A 16615-nucleotide genomic window follows, 5' to 3' on the forward strand; every position below is an offset into this window, starting at 1 on the left:
GGGTTGAGACTTGCAGATATAATCGAAGCCTCAAGCCTTGTCTCGTGAGTTTACAGGTGAGGCTGTGCTGCCTGGAATCTGGACTATCACTGAACTATCCACTGATAGACAATTGTTTGCTAACTGTTTATACTGGCATTCTGCACAAATGGATCCTCCTCTGCAGTACTAGGGCCAGTCACTAGCAGATCAGCATGCCAAGTTGCTGGAGGAAGTTTTGGGTTTGGTGTGGTTTGGTTTGGTTTGGTTTGGTTTGGTTTGGTCTGGTTTGGTTTGGTTTGGTTTGGTTTGGTCTGGTTTGGTTTGGTTTAGTGGTAAGAACACTTAACATGAGATCCGCTCTCTTAAGAAATTTCAAAGTGTACAATATTATCCTGTTAACTACAAGCTCTATGTTGTATAGCAGCTCTCTAGAGCTCACTCGTCCAACATAACTGAGCTTTACACCCACTGAACAACAACTCCCCATTTTTCTCTCCCCTCCACTCCTGCCAACCACTATTGCATTATCTGCTTTATGAATTTGACTATTTTAGATACTTTATGTAAGCGGAATCACTAAGTGTTTATCCTTCTCTGACTGATTTACTTCACTTAGCATAATGTCCTCCATGTTCATTCATGTTGTTGTGAATGGCAGGCTTTCCTTCTTTGTTAAGGCTAAATTATATTCCATTGTGTGTATACATTGCATTTTCTTCATTTATTCATCTGTCAGGGGACACTTGGGTTGTTTCCTTATCTTGGCTATTGTGATTAATACTGCAATGAACATGACAGTACAGATACCTATTCGATATCCTGATTTCAATTCAGAATCTTTTCCTTATGACATATCTCATTCAGTCATAGAGAATGTGAGACCTGAAATGGCCCTTAAATATATCATTTAATCCAACCTCTTTGATACATAAATAAGAAAACTGAGGCTCAGAGAAGGGGAATCACAAAGCGAGTGTATAAGTTAGGATTTGGTTCAGATGGACAGAAAACTGCAAAAGCGATTAAACAAAGCAATGTTAATTTCCCTCTTGTCAAAGCAAGTAGGAGGTCCAGGACAATGGTAGGCAAGGATCCAGTCTCAGACTGTGTCCCTCTGCCATGCTTAGCATGTGGCTTCTGATGAGGGGTCCGAAATGCTGCTTCTGCATTCCCGTGGACTGAGGTCAGACCCCTCCCTTCTGAAGACACTGCTATTCTACCTTCAACACTTCAGCCAGAACTCAGTCTGGGCAAATTTAGCTGTGGGGAGAGTAGAAAAATGTAATATTTTTTCTGGGCAGCCATGTATCTAGCTAAAATTTGGAAGGTCTAAAAAAGCAGAGAAGAGCAGCTATAGAGAAACAACTATCAAAGCAGAGCACAGCAAATTAGTGATATTTCCAGTACTAGCATTCTGTATCCTGACTCCCAGTCGAATGCTTTTTCTACTACACCATAGATTTTTTTCTCATAGAAATGTGATCTTCAATTAAAGCCTATAAGACCATTTTGAATGTGAACAAATTTATCATTTTATATGTCCATACTAGGTACAATGTTCCTCCTTTTCTTAAGAAATTTTTGTATGTATTAATCCTTAGATAAGAATCAGGCAATCTCATGTTTAATTCGTGTGTATTAGTTTGTTACTTTGGTTGCATATAAATATAAAACTTAAACTTCAGTGCCTTATTCTCTAAACTAGTTATAATGTTATCACCCTGGAATTGTTTTAAAACTTAAATGGGATAGTATCTAATCCAGTACCTAGACACCAGTAGGTATCTAGTGCTGCAAATGTCAGTTCTTGTCTCCTTTCTCCCTTCTTTCTTGGGTTTCCTCCAAGCTAAGATGACCTTGGTTTCTCAAAAGTAATTGAAAAAACTCTGTATCCTTGACAAGGCTGTTCTCCAGATAGCAATAGTAAATTCATTTAGATGCACAGTGTGTTCTTTTTTGTTTTATAAAAACTCAAATTCCAGCCAATCTTGACTCAATCAGGAAGGTCTGGCACAATTATAGCACTTTTTTAAAGTAATGGTTGCCTGAGCCCTAACTCCAGATAATATGATTAAATAGATCTGGGGATGACCCAGAAATCTTTAATTTTTACAGCTGTCTGATGAGTCCGATGTGCCGTATGTTGTAAGCAGATTAATATTGTGGTAGACCAGAGCAGAGAAAAACATGGAGGCTAAGAGGCCAGTTAAGAGGCTACTGTGATTACCTAAGTGAGAAATGATGGAATTATATGACTGAAATGGAGAATAATGGATGAAATTAAAATATTTAGTGGGCAAAATCAGTAGTACTTGATGCCTGCTGGGATGTAAGAAAAGGAAAGCTAATACTAAATCTGATGTCACACATCTTTCAACAGTAGCAAAACTGTAGCTGCTGAAATTTATCTGACTTGAACTTATTGTTTTAAGGTAAAAGATAGGAGGAATTGTAATATGTAAAATATGGTCACTAATATTATGAAAATTCTCAATTATCTGGAACAGTGACCCATATTAATCAAGATAAAATCTAAGAAAGACAAAAGTCAAATTTTATTCTTATTTTGAAAAATTAACTATACAAACACATATGAGGATCGTTTTAATTTGACAGGTATCCATGTTTTAAAAAAAAAAAGAAAAAGAAAAAAAAAAGAAAGAAAAAGAAAAAAATGTATAGAGGGAGACAATCTGACCCCAAGATCAATAGTAATATGTAGGATCACAGAAAAGTAAATGCACTCTTTGGCTGCACTCATATAAAAGGAGCATGCATCACAGGGGAAGCATCAGTTCCTAAAATGATGAGTTCATTTCTGTGCCCTACACATCGAAGGAAACCTCGCAAACTAGAACTTTTGCAGAGGAGAGTGATCATGATGAAAAGTGACAAAAATCGTGTCCCATAAGATATTGTTGAAAGAAACCAGGCATTTATCCCAATAAAGAGGAGGCTGAGAGAGGAGGGGGATGGATTTTCACTAGTCTTTAAGACTAGTACATAGAAAAGGAAAGGCTTTGTCCTTAGAGGGCAGAAGTGGGGTCAATGAGGTAAAAGGGATTTAAATCAAAATAATAAAGACTACTCTAACAATTAGACCTCCCAGTGGAATGCGTACCTTCCAAGAGAGTCTGCTGTGACTGGACATGATGTGTGCAGTTTCAAGGGCAGCACAAGCACTGACTGATTGAGTGGGGATGTTATAGATGGAATTAATGGATCAATTTGACGAGGCCAGATGACCCCCAAGGTCATCCTCACTGATGTTACTCCATGATTCTACACAAAATTCTAGCTCCTTAATTTTTTTGACTGTACGATAGATAAATTGTCTTTATTACTCAATGTCCCCACTAAAAGAAAGCTATTGTCTTTTCATATGCAGAGATGTTAAGAATAATACTGAATACTTCTGAAGAAAAGGACTTCATTTGTATTCCTGTACAAATTTATTCTCATACTATTACTGAGAATAAACAATAACTTATGGAATTTGAAAACCACATTGTCCTCTGTATAGAGGAAGATCTATTTTGCAATCATATGATTTGGGCATTATTGTTGCATGAAATACCTTAACTAAATAAACCTAACAAGCTTCATGAAGTTACAGTGCATTGATTTTATGTGGCTACGTCCAAAAGTTAATATTTATTCATTCAAGCATTTTTATTCAATGAACAATCCTTCCCATATTTCATTCACCCTCTTCTGTGCTGGAAAAAAAAAATTAATTCCTTGTCGTTGAAGATCTCATAATCAAATATAGAAGCTGTGCCTATGTTTTAATTACTATGACTATATAACTAACCCCTCAAAAACTTAGTGGCTATTAAGAACAATCATCATTTATTACCTCTGTCAATTTAGTGGGTCAGAATTTGATAGCAACTCAACTGAGCAATTCTTACTTGGGGTTTCCCATGAGATTTCTGAGTTTGAAATCTCTCAAAGTCTTCTTCACCGACATGTCTGACACATGGGCTGGGGATACTTGAACAGCTGTTCTGTAATAACTGGGTTTATTCGGGCATCTCCCTCTACTTGCATGTAATCTCTTTGCCATGGCAGCTTCAGATATCCCAACTTGAATATGGCAATTCAGGACTTCAAAGGTTTATGTCTCAAGAAAATCATATCACATTTCATGAGTAGTATTGGGAGTCATATAACATCACCTCTACAGCATTCCATTGGCCAAGCAGTTACAAATGTCCTTCCAGGCCCTCACTTCTCCCTGGGGGACTGTCAGGATCACATTGGAAGAAGAGGATGTGGAATGGCATATGCGTTGACATTATCATCTTTGGAAAGTGCACTTTGTCATTAGCATTTTCCATAGCATCTAAACAGGTAACACTGCTAACAGAATCTCTGCTACAATGAAGGTATGAACTGCGCTGTGAAAGAATAGAGAGTAGGGGAATGATTAATAGAGGAGGTAACATTCACATATCTTGGTCCCTAAAACTTGAGACATCTACCTGGTTTATAAAAATGTTCAAGGCAGAGGTAACAATGAAAGTAAAGGCCTGCAAGAACAAGCACAAAGTGTTAAAAAGTTCACATTGACAGGAATGAAGACTGTGTTTGGAGAACAATAGGTACCTGGAAAGGAGGAGGTAAGACAATATCCTGAAGAGCTTTGAGTGTCAAGTTAAAAAGTTTGGCATTGAGGAGTAGTTACTGGCTTTAGAGCACAAGCATATAAAATACTCCTTTTGAGTAATCTCTTCCATCTACATTCTTTCCTGCCTTTGATAGTAAACACATCAATTGTGTGAAAGTTTGCTTCCTAGCTTCAACTGAACACAGACTCTAAACCATCAAGTCACTTTAAATTTTTCTTTTTATTCCACTACAAACAACGCTAACATGGCATGCATTTGAACAAACCAAAAGTGATTTCGCTCTTCTAATTTTCAGAGCTTTTGGCTAGATGTGGAGTGAGAAATTCATACCTTTTTCAAGTAGTGTGGGTTCTTTTTTCCCAATTTCTCTCATCCATCTGGTTCTCTGGAGGTCTTGGAATTCAGGAAAGTGTTAGTTCACTGTGTTGAAATCCAAAAAAGACTGCTAAACTGTGACAAAAAATTTGCATTCCAGAGATGCTGAAAGAGTTATCCAACCACCTTTTTGCAGCAGCAAAGAGAAAACATCTGGATTTTCTATCTCCTTTGTCTTTCAGCAGTTACATGATGGAAAACCCCGTACTCGACTGTGCCTTTCCTTTCTACTTAATATAAACCACTTTTGGTGTGATGGAGTGGTGAGAGGAACCAAAATAAGGAATTATTTTATTTCCAGAGTCAGAAAATATTACAACCAAGATACAGTTTAAGGGAAGCAAATCACTTCTCCGACTTCCTTTGTACTCTTCAAAAGGTTACATTCATGTGGATGGGTTCCAGAGCTGGGTGCTTGATGTACACATCAACAGTAGTGTGCTCAGAAGGGAACCACACAGTTGCAACCCTCATGTTGGCATGTCTTAATGGCCTTTCTAAGCTTTGGTGCTGTCTTTTTTCTTCCACCGGCAGAAGTATAATTAGAAGGGCTTGTTTTCAACCGAAGCCAAATCTGTTCAACTGATCTCTAGAGAATCGAAGTTAACTCATGGCCCTCTGGCTGTTCTCTTTGCCACTCCCAGAAGTTAGAGGCTTAAAGTTTTCCCTTTCTTTTGAAAGAGGATCAAGATTGGTTCAAACAAGCTTTTCTGTCATCCCCAGGACTACAAGGAGAGACCTTCCGTGACCCTAGTTGTTTGGCTCAGATCACTTGTGACTTGCTATAATTTAGGAAGTAATTGCAATTCATAAAGCCGGATAGAAATAAACATCTTAGTAGAGCTGAGTTCAGGCAACTCAGAAGGAAACCAACATGTGAGCTGGATGGTATTGGGAATATTTCTAGTCTCTGCTTGTAGATCTTGATTCTAATGAATGATTCACAATGGATTTAATTGTGATCTGCAATGTGCAGGCAGGCAGCAAGCATTGTTGTGTATACACATAGCTGAAAACATCATTACTTAAAACCTGGTTTTAGATATTACCCCCAGATGGGTTATTACCCATAGTCAACAAATACTCTAAAAAATAAAACAAACAAAAAAAAAGCATTGGCCCACCTACTGTTGTGTGATTAACTTCTGATCATTTACATTCTCAGCAAATTTTGCAGCACTAATTTTTTTAAAAACAAATATTCTCTTGATGAGATAAAATTAAAGAACCCAAGAGTTGGAGGGACCTTAGATGTTAGGTAGTTCTGTATCATTTACATTTTTTCATTCAACAAATACTTATTAAGTGCCAGTTATGTGTGAAGCACTGCTCCAGATGCTGTGAATGCAGTAGTGTCTCAAACAGACTGGTGGGGAGATAAGCAATAAGCATGTCAGCAACTGAATGCATGAAGCATTATCAAATAGCAATAAGCACTATGAAGAGAATAACAGGGTAATGAGATAGAATCTGGCTAAAATAGGATGGTGACAGAGGGCCATCTGAGGATGTTGATGAAATATAGGGTATATGTATGGGAGTAGATGCTATTGGTTGACTCTTGGACCACACATTTCCAGTCACTCATTCACTTAATAAAATATATACTGAGCTCCTTCTGTGTGTCAGACATTGTTGAGTGAACTGGAGGTGAAACAGTGAATAATACGAAGAGCCCTGCCCTAATGAAACTTTTGTTCACTCCTCAAATTGATCACAGAGCTTCAAGGGACCAAGGGGTCTATTAACTTAAGTGTCTTACTGTATAGGCAAAAAAGAATTAGGCCCATAGAAACAAAAGCTTTGCACAGGTATCACTGCCAGTGGCTTGTCTTCACAAGATGAGAGCGCACTTCTTGGCTTAAGGTTGTGTCTCCTTATCACTGTACCATGCAGAGTCTCCATAAATATCTGTTTCAACAATTCTAGTTTCAGTTAGTGCTAGGGTTAGCATTATGACCCAAAGGTAAGCCATTTTTCCCACTGAAGCCTCCTGTTCACTCTAAATTGGAGATAACATGATTGAACATTGTCGAGATGGCGTCTTATAAGGCACCAGCACCAGGGGTTTAGCTGGGCCTGGATTATAGTTAAGTCAAGAAAATGGACCCTGCCAAGGATTATCTGCAACAAACTGTATGTTCCGTGAGATTTCTCTGTACACACTCTAAATGAATATGTAACTGTTCCATAACTTATAAGGTGTTCCAGGTATGTACACTAAAAAAAAAAATTCTGTTGAAAACAAAACAACAAAAATGAAAGAAAAAACATATTTTCCTCAACTTAATATGCATAGAATTATCTATGTGGACATCTCATATTGTCGGCTTCTCTCTAATAACAAGGGTAATGGAACGTATGCTTAGCTGATTGGCCAGAGACTCAAGAACCAAATATTGGGGTCAATCCTCACATGGAACAGTAATTTTGCTCACAGGGAAGGACTTTGTAACAGTATCTTTAATCTCTTTACATACTTAAAGAGTATATTTTACATTTATCTCATTTAACTTGCACATTTCTGGGAGGTATACAGAGCAGAATAATTAGTATTGCATTCTATAGATGCCAAATTTTCAGTCAGATTATGGAATTTTGTTCAAGATGCTGTGAAATTCCACCCATTCTGGAAAGTGGCTGCCTCAGTGCACAGGTTTATTAATTAACCGCTGTTTACAAATTGCTAGTAACAGGAATTATAACCTAAGACATCATTCCATGAGGTCGAGAATAGGATAACTCCTCTTAGTTATTTGCTAGAGGGCCTCCATATTTATCTGTGTGACAGTGGCAAAAACCCAAGTAATGTAGCTTACTCAGACCAATGATTTTTTGCTGGTGATGTAAATAATTATAACAATAACCAATTAACACTAGTTGTCATATTCTTAACAACGGCCAGAATACCAAAGAGAAGTTTTGATATTCCAAAATAAATCTAGTGTGGGGTTTGGAAAAGAGTACTGTGTAGAAACCAGAGCATCTGAGTCCTGAACTCAGCCCTTTAGTCTACTTTTCATAACATCAGGCAATCAAATTCCCTGAATGCAGCGCCCCAGTATATAAAGTGAGAGAGTTGGACAAGATGATTTTAGCCATTTTTTCAAGCGCAAGGAGACTGTGCGTTTGAGAAAGGTTATGGCACAGCAGTTTGCTGAAGATCAATAACTGCATTCAATGTAATTATCACCATATGGAAGGAGATCAAAAGATATAGGAGAAACCTGTTATGTTAATTGGAGGACAGAGTGAAGTAGAAGGATGAATCTCTGTCTTCTCCGTCTAAAGTCAACTTTGTCTTTGGACTTAGAAGACATAGGTTTAAATCTCAATCATGTTTATAGTCATGTGGCATGTCGTGGGGAGAGGAATTCTACCACTCTACCTCCTTCAACATTGTTGTAGAGATTGAATGAGGTCTTGCTTCTGCATACTCAGTAAATTCTAAAGACTCTACCAGAAAAAGCGGTCGTTTTTTGTTTTTTTTTGTGTGTTTTTTTTTTTTGAGAATATAAAATAACATAAATTACTTTTATGAAGAATTAAGAAAAATATGTGTTTGGGGTATAATAATGTTTACATAGAAGTCAAAACAGCTTTTCCACGAAATTCTCAGGGAAGCAGGAGGAAAATCTCTTAGGAATTCATTAACCCATTTTATGTTATGATATTATCCAATTGTCCCAGAGTATTATAATGAGATTTCTTAAATAATCTATTTTTTAAAAAGTTGAGATGTAAAATATAGAACAGAATGGTGAATGAAAAAATTAGGAAAAAAATAGAAATGTAGTGCTTAAAATAGTAATTCAATTAAATGATCAAAGAATGAAAAGTTAATTAAATATATGTTCTAGCCCTCTTAGAATTTTTAAGAATTGACCAAAACTAAAAGTTATTATATAGCCAGATACTGGTTGTTTGCTTTCATGTATTTAGTCCTCACAACACAACATTGTAGACATTTGCAATCTTGGTTTGTAGATGAGGAAACAAAAGGTCAGAGAAGTCAAGAAAATTGTCTAGACTTTCAAACCCAGGTCTCTAGAATCTATTACTAATTCCCTTACCATGTGATAGGCTCTGCTCTGGTTCCTGACTTAACAAGTTCTAACAGACTGTGCTTTGAAGATGTCGTAAAGGCAAGTCCATGATCTAACTTGGCTTAAAAGGAAAGGAATTTTATTCTTTTTCTTTTTCCCCTTTCACAATAGTCTCAATGGAGTGCTGCGATCTTGTAATTTGGTTTCTGGCATGAAGTTTTGACGTACTTATCAATTCCCAGCCTCCTATCTCCATTATCTTTCTCAGAGGTTAGGAGACATTCAAGAGAAGTGTTTTGGAAGAATTAGCATATCACAAGGGCTACACATTTTAAGAGGAAATAGCATCTCTGGGCCTTGAGGTATAAACAAACTAAATGTCCTTCAATGGTTTGTTTGTTTGTTTGTTTGTTTGTTTAATTTACTAAAGCTCGGATCATAATCCCAACTCAAATACTTCAAAGTAAACCATAGGGAATTATTTACTTTGTGAAGAATGTGATTTGTGACTCTTGGAAAAATTAAATAAAATGACCTAATTGTCCTGATATTTTTGTCCTTTTTGTTGGCTTTTTTCCTCATGATTTTAGGACATATCTCTTAATTTTAATTTTAGTTTATTTAGTCCAAATATAAACAAAAAATCTTGTGAGTTTTTTTTTTTTATAAATTCTATGTTAATCCATGAGTTTTTGTTTGTGTTAGTTTGACATATAGCTTGTTTATCTCTGGAAACTGAGTTCCCCTTCACCGGTGTTGCCCAATACACTGATTTCGTTACTATATTTTTCCTCTTAAATGAATTTTGTTTCAATGTAAGCATTTCTGGGACTTAGGTAATGAAGACTCTTGTTGTAACACAACATGAATTCCAAAGAGTGTTATAATGGAATTTTTTCAGGAGCTAATTCAACTCCCACCTGGAATAGGTTCCCAGAATCATATGCCACCACCACATTGCCTGTTTCTCACCATTCATAAGTAATTATTCTCTTCTCTGTGTTCCCATCACACATTACTCATGCCTCTACAATAGTAATTTGTTGTGCCCTTTGCCTCTAATCAGCTATTTATAGAAGTGTCTGCTTCTCCCACTACACTGAGAACCTCTGAGAGCAGGGCTGGTGTCTGTCTTTTCTTTCTTCCTTTGTACCTGCCAGGATGTTGAATACTTTGTTCCACTCTTTAGGCTATCTGCAATGCTAAATTAAGAGGGGAGCCAGTTGTGCTCATCAGAGAAGCATGTGAAAAGTTTCTTTAAAGGGGATTTATAAGAAAGCTGAAGCAATATAGGCACTGGATGCCAAGAGTGGGGCTCCAAACATTAGTGGAAATGAACAAAAATTTTTTAAAAAGTTGAAGCTCTTTTATACACTTCTCAGTTACTTATTTCATAGCTATCATTTGTGTGTATGTGGGTCACGACATCAAAAGAAAACAAATTTTAAGAGTTTGATGCCATCTAACAAACTGACTCAAAAGTTTTCCTATCTTGAAAAATTAGAATTCTCATCTATGGAGTAGGAATTTTGTCTGGTTAGAAAATGACAGTCATAGAGATGGGATAATACTAGGATTATCATTATTACTTTTAGTCCGTTTTGAAACACATGCTAGAGATAGATACAGATATATTTTAAGATTAAGATATAGATATAGGCGAAAGACACTTGAAAAGTGCAGAAAACTTTTTATAAGGGATGCATGCTTCACTGAGAGTCAGAGCTGGTGGGAGGTTTTGTACTATAGTTTATTGGGAGAACTATCAAGGTAAAACGATGTCTTCATCTGCAAAAAAAATCCCGAAAGTTCTACCAGCATTTGCAAAACCTCCTTGATTACCAGAATCAAGAATAAGGTTGAATTCCAAAATAAAGTTAGGTGATATAATCATTTGAGTTTAAATAATGGTACTGGCATTTCAGTGGAGGTTTGCTGAGTCATAGCCTTGTTCTCTTTTTTACTGTACCGCACTGCTATCCTGTTGGGAACACCTACACTTGAGCTGTTCTTCCCAACCCTTTTTATATCATGATTCATGTGGAAAATGATGGCATTCATTCAGCACACTGGAGTAAATGAAGGGGCTTCTGCTGGCACAAGGTGACCATTCAGGGGCTATGGAAACATTTCACCCCTTTGACACTCCCAAATGTGGCCATCTGGAACCCACTTGAGGCATACTTTGTCTTAGCCTGTCAGTTGAGGGGCTCTGGATTCTAGAAATATTTTACATGGTTAAATAAATTAATTTTACTTTATGTAAAGTATTTATCAGAATTTATTAATTCTTCATCTAATCTATATTTATAGAGCATCAATTTTATGCAAGGATACTGTTGAGATGCTGGCGATCCAACAATGAGTTTTCTGTCTTATCCTGCGAGAACTGATAAAATCGACAGTAAAAAGACTGTCTTCAAATCTCAACATGTTTTCTTCATTCATTTATTGCACATAACTTGCAGGTAGTCAGTCCCAATGCCTTATATTTGTAATACAGAGTGTGTCTACTGAAATATGAAGGATGTATAGTGTGATATAGTGAGGGATTTTTCACTGGATGGAGAAGTAGGAGACTTATATTCAAACTTCAGATCTTCCAGTAGCTCTATTCTCTTTGTGTGTCTTTATTTCTTAAATGTGATAGTTGAACTAGAATCATGGTTTATAAACTGTACAGCATGGGTCCCCCAAAAGCTCCATCCTTTTACACGATTTATCCAGAAGTGATTTTTGGCTTTCTTAGATGTATTTCCTTAAAATTTTTTTCCCCTCAACAAAGGGATATAGGTAAGGGAAGCAAGTGAGGGAAGTTGAAAATTCCTGGACTAGAGTAATAGCTAAAGATTTTTAAAGGTTTAATATTTTATAAATCTCCTTTCTGTTCTTTTTTATTCTTATCATAACAGAACCAAAACCATATCTAGAACATGAGATGTCACCCTTATCTTTCCAAGAGTCTCTTCTGTTTCAGTATTGCTTTTGTGCTTAAAAAAAAAAAGACTGAATATAAAATTACATTTTAATTTTATGAAATGAAAATTTTAACATTTCTAAATGGCAACACTTTGTAGTCTTCTGAATCTTCAAATACTTATGTCTCTTGATATAAAATACTCATCACTGAACATATATATACCTATACAATAAATTATAGAAATGTTATTTATAATCTATAACTAGTAGCTAATGTTTATGCTACCTATATGCTTCATTTATATTCAGATGATTCTTCCAGCTCTTCTGCCTGTGAATTAGAGAAGTTATTTATGCAATATCCAAGGATAGAAAAGATACAACCAGATTGTATCTCTAAAAACAGTTGCTTTGAGGATTTTTGTGTACAAGATATGTTTGTGATTTTATTTTTATTTTCACTTCACTTTTTTGGTTTTTATTATAATTGTATTGCCATCATTTCAGAAAAGTTTATAAGTTATGCCTTTTAACAGCTAATTTCTTATTTTTTTCCTGCTACTCTAACATATTCTCCCTTTAACTATACTTTCATTGGCGTAGCCACTCAAAACATTTTCTAAAATTCCTAAAAAATCTTCAAACAAAGCTTAGAATTTTTTTTAAGAGAATAAAATTTGGACCCTTCATTCAGCGTAAACTGTAAGGTATTTCATAGCTGGTTCCAGTTTGCCTTCTGTGTGCCATGGACTATGCAATTCCTGGGCAAGGATGGGTACTGTTAAAGATGCTATAGTGCGCTGCCCAGATCCCCCTGCAGGACTGAGCTTCTTATTCCCCCAGCTGCTGGAATCATTAGCGGCTGATGGTTCATAGCCACTTCCCTCTCTGGTAATTACTAACACCTGAGGGGAATTTCTTCACCCAAGAGCACTCCTCTTTCTTATGAGCAACCTGTACCCATTGACAGATAGATACAGGGATGTAAAGGCCCTGTCCCCTAGTTTCAAGGAACAACTCGGCAGGGCCATCTCCAACTCCAGACGAATCCATATGGAACCATCAGAAGTCTTTGTTGTAAATGCATTGTAGCGCATCTCCTCCCTCAACCCAAGAACTTTCTGGACTCTGCCGCCAGTGTTGATTTCAAAGACACTGTTCAATAACTTCCCATGTGCAAATCTCTGTTTGAGAATTTGTTTCCTAGGAAACTCAACCTATGACTGTGACTCTTCTGGAGTGAGTGGTGGGGTGGAGGGAAGGCAGAGAGGCCTGAGCACAATTTGATCATGGAGGTTGACATTATATTCAGTATTGCAGGAGAAGTATCATACAATTTATGGGAGTGAAGGAAGTGACTTCTTTTGTTTGTAGTATACAGAGAGAGAAGAGGTAACTTTGCAGAAGAGGTAACTTTGAAGCTTAACTTTGAAGAATGAGTATATATTCTCTAGGCAAAAATAAAGGATGTGGGGTAGTAGAAGAATGTAGCTTATTAAAGATGGGGCAGAAAGCTCAGTGACAGCTGAAAGATGGGGTCCATGGGAAGAACAGTAGCGATGGTTGCAGAGCCAGCTCATGAAGCACTGTACTGATTTTAAAGGTTCTTATACTAGAGCGTGCTCTTCCTTCCTACTTCCCTTCTGTCAAACATAGCACCCCTACCCCACTTACAAGATATGATTTGCATAGATAGTTGTACTTATAGACTTCCTTCTTCCACATTTTTGCTGGAGACTTCTAATTTTTTTTTATTTTCTTGAAAAATATTGATTAATTCTTTCATTTTAATGTACATCAGAAAAGCCTCGTGTTGATGTGAAAACTGTATCTTTTCATCTGGCTTTAAAATAACCTTCTATAAGTAGACACAAAGATAATTTATGGTGCTTGAAATTCTCCCATTAGCAATTTATGGAATTCCAAGTGAGGAGACATAACAAAAGTTATATAGTCCAGGTTTCCAACACATGAACCCTTCTTGCCAATCTCAGATGAGTGCTTACCCAGTTGTTTCTAGTATAAATCTAGTAATGGAAACATTGACCTTTTCCTATTGTGGTTAACACTGATGTCACAGAGTAAAATTGCAGAATCAGAGTTTTTGTTTTACAGACAAGAAAACTGAGGTCTAGAAAGAAGAAATTATTTACCCAAGGTCACACACAGTGGATGTTGACAAAACCAGAAAGATAATTTATGTTCTTTATCTAGCAACTTTTCCTCTCTGTGGCTACATAATGAATTGGTCAGATACCTCTCTGAATTATCAGGAGTCAAGAAACTGTGATACCAGTCCCTTCTCTGCCCTTACTTTACTCCCAAGTTCAACTGGGTCAGTGTTCCAGGTCTGTTTTCTCGCCTGTGAAATCAGAGGCCTGAACTAGAGGATCTTGCAGCTCCTTTCTTGGCTCCTCGACTTTGTAAGAGTCTTTATCTTTTCTCTAAGCGAAGATATGTATAAGGGTCCTAGTAGACCAGCTGGAGACTAGAAAAAGAGTACAGTAAAAGGAGCTGGCTAGTCTGCTTGTTTTCTGATTTAAGGGCATTTTACAATAGTCTCTCTTTACGTACATTTTAGTTTTTCCTTTGTAGCAGAAATGTTCTGATTACCTGCCCTTTAAACAGTGCTTCCATAGACCATCAAAAATTTCCTTAGAGACCAACTCAACCTTATATGTTGCTGATGGTTTTAAGCAAATGGACTGAATCTTGCAGCCAAGCCTCAGTGCAAACAAAAACATTTTTTGGTCAAGCATTTTCTGGTTTGTTCAACTCCATTACAGTGCTGCCTTTAAAAAAAAAAAATAGTAGAACCCACAGAGGAACAAAACACAAGTCCTGGAAAGACAGTTTCCAGCCACATTAGCTCAGATCACCAGGATTGAAAGCATCAGGGCCCCCATTGTCCAGACCATCATCATCTTCAGACTCTCTTCTTTATGTTTTCCTGCTATTTTAATTCCACCACTTCAAAATGGGGGTTGGGGGGATGGAAATAGGTTAATAGTTTCCATGAGTTTAGACTGTGACCAGAGGCATACTAAGCAATTTTGGAACTTTCGGCAACCGCAGCTTTGAGGAGAGAATGGTGATGGATTTACCAATTCATCTTGGGATGGATTCCAGAGCCAGAGGAGTCAGGCCAGCGGTGTGCTGCCAGGGTGGGATGTACACAATATGCCTTTATTCATTCCTTTTGACACATACATTCTGGGCCTATTTTTATTCCAAGTGTTCTACTGGGTGTAGTATGGGAGAGAGAAATACAGTCTTAAGACACAGTCCTGATCCTTAAGGAAATTATAGTCTAGTGGAGGAAAAAGATATACATGCAAATAATGTTAATACAGAGAATGTTAATACAGTGAGTGCTGCAAGCAATGTAAACAATGTGCTCGGGAAGGGGAGAAAAGGAAGCAATTTATTTCAAATGAGAATGTCGAGGAAGGCTTCATGGTGGAGTTGCCTTCTGACCCATAACTTGAACATTCAAGATGGGAAACTGCAATTCATTTCAGCCATTAGTCTATGCACAGGAGTATGGAAATTTCTTATAGTTTCAAAAAAGTGTGAGCAGTCTGAGACATGAGGGGAATCAGCCTAGAAAGAGAAGTGAAATGTCGGGAATGGAACTAGCTCTTTTTATATCGTGGAGCCATATAAGTTTTGCTAACAAGACAATTGGTCACATCTGTGGTTTGGAAAGGAAACTGGAAGTCACTTTGGGGATATGGAAGTATTACAGAAGAGAGAAGCAAGTAAGGAAGCCCCATCAGAGACCATTGCTGTAGCTGAGACATCAGCACACTAGTTATCTACCCACAGGCATTCTTGCCTAATGGCTATTTAAAGGTTCTCATGGTAAGAGAGCAATTACTCCTTAATTTTCACATCCCTCTCAGTTCAACACCTTTCTAATCAGATCTTCATCCCAGGTTTATTTTAGATTGCAAACTCAGTGAGTCAGTCCAGATATCTCAGTTGGAATATAGCATATTACATGTGAAACATGGTTATTTGGTAAGAGACCCTGGGATTCTGGGGAAGAATGGAATGTTAACAGCTAATTTTATCAGTTTTTCTAAGTCCTGACTCCATAAATGGCATACCCTTTAAGGCGGGTATATATTTTTAAAGCTCATTATATTTTTAAAGGCAGATAAATTAACTTTCTTAATTCATTTCTCAAAACTGGAACACCTCTAGGTTCAACATCTCCATTAAGGATTCACAACACTAAACTTGGAGATGGTGTTTCAATCAAGGCTTTCAGTGATCAAAAGCCTCATTGGTTGTGCTGCATTCTGAATGGAATCTGCAGCGAACATGCTCTATAAGTCTCAGTCATCGACAGAATGCTCTCTAAAATGTTAGGGGCCTCAGTGACCCCACTAGGTCTTTAATGATGAAGCAAGTTTGAGAAATAGTATAGCATTCTTCCAGTGGAGAACCTGGGTAGTACATTCAGGGGTCAAAAAATTACAGCCATGGGCCAAATCCAGCCCACCACCTGCTTTTGTAAATAAAGTTTTACTAAAACACAAACATGTCTATTTGGTTACATACAGCTGGCTCCATCTTACTACAATGGCAAATTTGAGCTGTTACAAGAAAGCCAGAAATATATACTCTCTGGGCCTTTACAGAAACGTTTGC

At 37.1% G+C, this 16615-nt stretch overlaps 1 protein-coding gene across 17 annotated transcripts in view; it reads left to right on the forward strand.

The window, feature by feature from the left end:
* The window catches only part of LOC107505903 (LIM domain containing preferred translocation partner in lipoma), a 607668-nt gene that overhangs the window by 567736 nt on the left and 23317 nt on the right, over nucleotides 1-16615 (forward strand). The window lies entirely within an intron of this gene.

Source organism: Rousettus aegyptiacus, unplaced genomic scaffold, assembly GCF_014176215.1.
Source record: "Rousettus aegyptiacus isolate mRouAeg1 unplaced genomic scaffold, mRouAeg1.p scaffold_m13_p_4, whole genome shotgun sequence".
Lineage (NCBI taxonomy): Eukaryota > Metazoa > Chordata > Mammalia > Chiroptera > Pteropodidae > Rousettus > Rousettus aegyptiacus.